This window comes from Pteropus medius, unplaced genomic scaffold (genome assembly GCF_902729225.1).
Source record: "Pteropus medius unplaced genomic scaffold, Ma_sr-lr_union100, whole genome shotgun sequence".
Lineage (NCBI taxonomy): Eukaryota > Metazoa > Chordata > Mammalia > Chiroptera > Pteropodidae > Pteropus > Pteropus medius.
The window spans coordinates 111,443-117,967 of NW_024352149.1; the positions used below are offsets into that span (position 1 = coordinate 111,443).

The 6,525-nt window shown below is 41.1% G+C and overlaps 1 protein-coding gene across 1 annotated transcript in view; it reads left to right on the forward strand.

Annotated features, from left to right (window-relative positions):
* The first annotated feature begins 4,086 nt into the window (after positions 1-4,086).
* The window catches only part of LATS1 (large tumor suppressor kinase 1), a 42,406-nt gene continuing 39,967 nt past the window's right edge, over positions 4,087-6,525 (forward strand). The window contains exon 1 of the mRNA XM_039846916.1: positions 4,087-4,476. The gene's annotated coding sequence lies outside the window, so the exon portion shown is untranslated. The remainder of the gene's footprint in view (positions 4,477-6,525) is intronic.

The following is a 6,525-nucleotide window of genomic DNA, read 5'->3' on the forward strand; positions in this document are numbered from 1 at the left end:
GCTCATCGTCACTCTCTTTATTCATGAAAGCATCAGAGATTTTTTGAGGGCTACAGGATCTCAGAGGTGGTAGGCATCGTGGAGGGCATCTCCAACCTAAATTCAGCCATCTCTTCCACAGCATTCTCAACAAATTTTCATCCACAGACTTCAAAATGTACTGTGACCAAGTTTCTCATTTCCCAGTACAGCCTCTCTTCATTTGGATAGCTCTAGTTGATACAGCATTATGGCAGGGCTTAGTGTGAGTGGGACTCAAAATCCTGTAAAAGGTAGAATCATGTTATTGTGGGTTAACAAAATGATCATATGAACCTACTATGAGAAAGAGCCAATCAATTTGTTGAATTTGCATTATGCTGGAGGTACTTTACCATGAGTTTTCACTAAATAAATGAATTTTCATATACTGAATTGAAACCTACTTCCATGTGTCACCTTCCCTCGGGAGCCACAAAAAATTCACATTCTAAACTACATATTGTAGCTTCTTTGGGTAAAACTTTTAATCTATCCCTTCAAAGGTTTCTTGTAGGCAAGGTTCCCTTTCCAGCCTTTCTTACCCTTCTAGGCTAAATCCTGCTCACTCTTCTGGACTCCTTTTAGGTGTCATTTTCTCAAGAAGGCTCTGCATGGCCTCTAACAATCTGGGCTAAATTGTACTCTACTTCAAAAGCCCATTGTGCAGAGCTCAAATTGTGCTTACAGCAGTGTGTTAAGCGGCCTCCTCCCTCTACTGGCCTACAAGCTCAAAAACAGGGCCCATGTCTTAGTGTTATATTAATATTTAATACAGTATCTGATCCATAATAAGCACAGACTTAGTGCAAACTAACCTGAGCTCACAATCTTGTTTTCCCTTTAAAAAAATACTCCCATTTGCCAAAGGCCATTTTTCAAGTGTGATTTCCAAAATCAATTTTTAAGTAGTGTCTGCCTCACTGAGAGTATGACAAATCTTACCATCCTGATTCTTGTACGATACCTTCTGTAATGCTATCAGCTTATTTTAATAATTCTGACATTTGTTCAATGAGACTGCTGACTAGTTGAACTAAACCCTTCGGTCTTCACACATGACACTCCTAAGCCATACTTTCCATATTCTTCAGTTAATGCAGATGGTTTTGATCTTTATTATAGGTCTGTTTTTCCTGTTCTAAGAAAAGTTTTATTTCTGTGTAGGAAAAAATTAACAATCTCCTTTGAATCTTTTCTGTAGAAGCTAAGTATTTCAAAATTGCTCAGCATGCTTTCTACATTTCTCAACCCACTGGTCAGGAGATAAGTGGACTAAAGTGCTTGGGCTCACTGCTAGAGTCTTCTCAATTATCAGTGACACATGACTCATTGGTATTTGGATACAGTCACTGAAATATTTATAAACCAATCTATTGACATTCTGCCCCATTTACCTTGTTCACAATGCTATTGTGAGAAAATATCTGTTATGCTATCATCCTATCAAAAACTCGGCATAACTGAAAAATTCCTCATCCTTTATAAATAATACCATAGTATTGTGGAAATTTCCTTTTAATAAGCCATACTAGAATCTTGCTCAAGAAGCATACTGAGTTCACTAGCGTAGTTTGTATCAAGCCTTTGTTTAAGCTTATGCTATCAATGTGGTATATAGCTCAGACCAATTAGATGGTCTAAAGCAGTAGCAGTGCTCTTGTTTTACAGATGTGAAACCCAGAGAGATCCAAACTATGTCGTGCAACTATTTCAACTTTCATTGCATCATTCTGAACCATGACTAATGTTAAGTGGCAACGTAGAACAACTAACAGCTACATCCTAGATTACATTCTTCTTAGCATCAAAACAATTCCCAGCAACACCTCACTGTATTAGAGGTGTGCAAAGAGGGGAGAAACAATGAAAGGACGGGTGGGGTGAGATGGGAGAAGTAGAATGACTAGAATCTAGCTGATTATGTAAAAATTTTTAATTACTTAAAAATAAACTAACGTTCAGTTCCAAACTGTCATGACTGGACTTTAGGGGAAAGTAGCTGACAGTCCAGCTTAATAAAACCATCAGAAATGGATTCACCAGCAAAACAATTTTTGTGCAGGCCATAGATAAATGAAGCTAAACTGTAATTAATACTAGACTGTAAAATAATAGGCACAACAAATCAAAAGTTTTCGCCCCTGCATAATATGGAATGAAAAATTTAAAAATTTCTTTGCCAATGAACTTAAATTTAAAAATTTCTTTGCCTATAAGTAATGATACCCCAATAGCAATGAGTATGCCTAGAACCCAGATTTAGTTTCTAATATTATTCTCCAGTAAAAGGAACCAGGGCTCCTTGGAGGAGTAGGAAATACACATGATCAATCAGAGCATCTTGTAGTGCCAGAACGTAAGGAAGTTCTAAAATAAACTTACAAAGTCCACGATAATGGGAATATATCAAAGGGACAAAGCTAACTGGGAGAGCTCCCACTAGCCAAAGCTGGAAAAATTTCGACAAATAAAAAACAAAAAAACCTAAAATATAAAATAAATATCCGTGAGTATGCATTGATAGAAATGCTTACATGAATAAATGGGGGAGAAGAGACAAATCTGTTCAGAATTCCGTATAATTTATATAGAGTCTCTGCCCTCAAGAAAGTAGAACACAGCTTTCTACTACTTAAGGGTGAGTTGCTCGTAATCTAGAGCCTTCCCCTAAGATTGTATGAATTCCTGGGAGGGCTGACGCTCTCAGGGCCACAACTGGTCTCCATACTTCTTCCACATGTGCTGCAGGTTTCTAGTCACCCAAGCATGAACTTTGACCCTACATATGTTGATAAAAAGCAAAACGAAACCAAAAAATACCACTGCTATGAAGCACTGAAGAACTGAGAAAGCTGAAGGGTTTTCCATCACAGCAATACAAAGCTCTTCAAATGCAATGGCAGATATTGCCATTCTCAGAAGTTCAGCACCTCTAGCAAGGTTTTCACCTTGTAAGTTGTTAGTTCTCTCCTGATTACTCCTCTCCTTTCCCTGCCCTTCTGTCCCTCTACTTCACAAGAGTAAACCTCCTTGTCTTAAAAACGGCAATTCACCAAGCTCCTTGAATTATCTAGGAATTTTCCCAAAGACGGTGGTCTATGGAGATACTCCCCTTTACGCTTCATTGAGAAACTTAAGCGAAGAAGTTCCATGTGTTGGTGATAGAGGTGACAAGACTCTAGGGGTAATATGCTATTCCATATACATAATGCTGGAAAGAGCAAGCAGGCATGTGAACATACTAGATTCATCTAATTCATATAATTTTGAGGCTGAAAGGGACCCTGGAGATTACTTAGTCTCCCATAGAAGGAAAGTTAAGACCTAGGGCTTTTAAGAGACCCACCTTGGGTCAGATCCTCTCCTACAAACTGTGCTTGTGGAACACAGATTTTCAACCAAGTGCTCTTAGAATGTAATCTTTTAACAGAGGTTTTCACATTCTGGATACAGTAGACAGTAACTAATTTAATAGCGAAAAAAAGTTAATTCAAAAAAATGTTAATAGCCTCTAGTAGGAAATTACGGAAGGGGATATTTGAAAATACCGACTGCATATATTTTCAAGAAGCATAATTAGCAAAAGCGCTCTTTATAAACATTATGAACCCAATGAGTCCATCCCAAATTTCCAATTCAATTTAACAAAAAAAATGAAACCTCTTCTCACGGTCACCGTTATTCCAATTATAGCAATAATGACTTTTTCTATCGATTTGGTCGACAAATAAAAATCTCTCAACTCCGTTAATCTTCCTTGGTTCAAGATCATCTGACTGATTCAGAAAATACTTAAAACTCATGGATTTACCGGGGTAAAGAGTGCTAAGTAAAAATTAATTTATTTCAAAGCCGCTAGAAATCCCGAAGCCTGATGCCCACAACGACGTTTCAAAGAGCAACTCATTAAGATGCTCATCTTTATTCTATATCCGTCCAAAGAAAGAGCTTAATTAGAAAAAGAGAGACTTAAGTAGATGCGTGGGCTTGGGCGGGCGAGAGCTTGGTCCTATCCACCCGGGCTAGTCATCGGGACAGCGTCTGGCGGGGGCGACGCGGGGCAACGCTCGCGAAGGCGCAGAGGAACGGGCGGAGGGCGGGAGGCCGCAGGCGGCGCTCTCGCCAGGCGGCCAGAAGGGCAGAAGCCCCCAGTCTTCAGCCCGCGCAAGCGACGCCGGGAAATGCCCACATCCGGGAAACCTGTAGCGGAGTGCGGCGGCGGCGACACCGAGTGGAAGGCAAAATGGCGGCAGCGACCGCGGCCTAGTGCTAAGGGGAGAGTCAGGTCCCCGCGACCTTCGCGACGGGCCGCGCTGGCCCGTGGCAGCCCCCCCAGCGTCTCTCCCCGCCTTTCCCCTTTGGGAATACTTGGGGTCCCTGGGAGGGGCTCCGATCGCGTCGGCGCCCGCCCTCCGGCCCGCGGTCGCTGTCCAGGAGACCCGCACTCTGTTGCAGGTAGGTCTGGGGCTGGCGTAACGGGTGGGGCTCACTCTCTCCATCGGAGCCCGAGTTGGCGGGGCGGTGGCCGCCCGGGCCCACGCCCGTCCCCGCTGGCGGGGCTCCAGGGGCTGCTGCGGACGGGCAGGCCGACCTGGCCCGGTGCGGGCCTATCTTGGCTGGTTGCGTGGACTTGAGATGAGCCCTGCCCTGGGGAAGCGAGGGTTGGCCGTGCTCGGGGCTGGATGAAGAACCCCAGGCTTTGCGGCCTTGGAGGTGCAGGTTAGGCTGGGAAGAGCCTGCCTTACTGGAGGCCTTGCGGCGATTGTCTCCGACCTCCGCCCCTGTCTGCAACACGCAGGGTTAACCGTGTAGGAAGGAAGGAAAGCGCAAGGTGGTTTTGAAGGAAAATTGCAGTCAAAGAGCTCCTGTTCTTTGCATCCTAGAGGGACCTGATTCTGAATATACCTTGAAGAAATCCTGAGAATTTCTGTTTACAGTCCACTCTAATATTAGGTTACTGTCCATAGTTGGAAAGGGTGGGAGAGATGGAGGGATCTTTATGGAGTAGGAGTGTGTATAGAAATACAGAAAAGGAAGGAAAGAAAATTAAGGGAACACTTTATTATTGAACTGCAAGTAGAACTTGTATCTTTAAGAACGACTCTCAGGTGACTTGCTTTAACCCCATTCTCTGAATTCTGCAATTGTTATTTTCTAAGGGAAGAAAGTTTAATGTTTGTCGACCTATATGTTAATATGATTTAAAATGTATGCCATTATGTAGAAGTTATTCATAAATCTAGCGAGAAATATAGTCGCACACACAAATAATATTGTACCACTGCAGTTTGGGAAATGGATTTGAATGTCTGAGGTCAGGCCTTTATGGATTATTTATGGAAGATTAAAAATCTTTATCAAATTTCCTCCATGAAGAAGAAAAGGTAGGAATATAATTATTTATTATAATTAGAATAAATGTTCTCTGCTAAGATACCTACTTCTGTGATTTAACTAAAGTTATTTCTTTAGTAAGTTGACAGACAAGTAAAATAGACTAGTTGATTCCCTAAGGCAGTGGAGGAATTTGACTGATTTAACAGTGAAAGAAGTAGCATTGTGTTCCTCTGATCAGCTGCTACTGCAAGAAACTAGATCATGGTACTTACTGGGAAAGGTGCAGTCTTTCCATGCTTGAATATTTATTGAACATGTCTTGCCACTCCCTAAAAGCAAATAAAATATTTCTGCTACATTTTTTTGGGTATGATATCATCTGGATTTCCTTCTATAGGTTGAGTTTTTATTTTTGCTTTTGTTTTTAATGCTAGTCCTTGATGTTCTATATAAATATGGCCTTGGAACAGTTCCAATTCTGGTTATTTAGTTTTTATTCTAGATGTTAGATTTAGATTAGTGGGGGATTTTTGTAGACCACAAAAATTATTTCATCATCGAACAACATTTTTATCAAGTAGACATGGAGCTGATTTTTCGCATGAAGATAAAATACAGTGATTGTCCTCACTTTTGATTAGCTCATTCTTAGAAAGCAAATTGAAGAAAATGTCGTTTTGCAGAGATTTCTTGAATATTGCTGTCTAAACAACTATGACTATGCTGCTAAGAAAGAAGCAGTGCATATTACTGTTGCTGTTGTAACTGATTTAGTCAGCATTGAGACAGGCCATCTTTTTTATAAACCTATTTCAACCCAAGGTAATACTCTGAAATCTTTTTATGTAATGATACCTGTTTGTACCTAAGTTGGACAAGATACCAACAATATTTGTTTAGATTTACGGACATTTGCATATTTGATGAAGATCTGAATGTTCAAAGTAGTGGAGATTTTTGTCTATTCAGTCCAACCAATTTAAGTGTGCTTTCAAAGAATGAGTGAATCCTGACCCTGCTCTTGGGAAACTCAAGATGTAGGTATGATAAAAAGAGCCTTAGGCTGATTCTGGATGTGTAGAGTCCATTCCTAGCACAACCGCTAGCTGGCCACATGACCTTAGGCAGGCCACTTTCCCTTTCTGGATCCATTTCCTTATCTGGGGA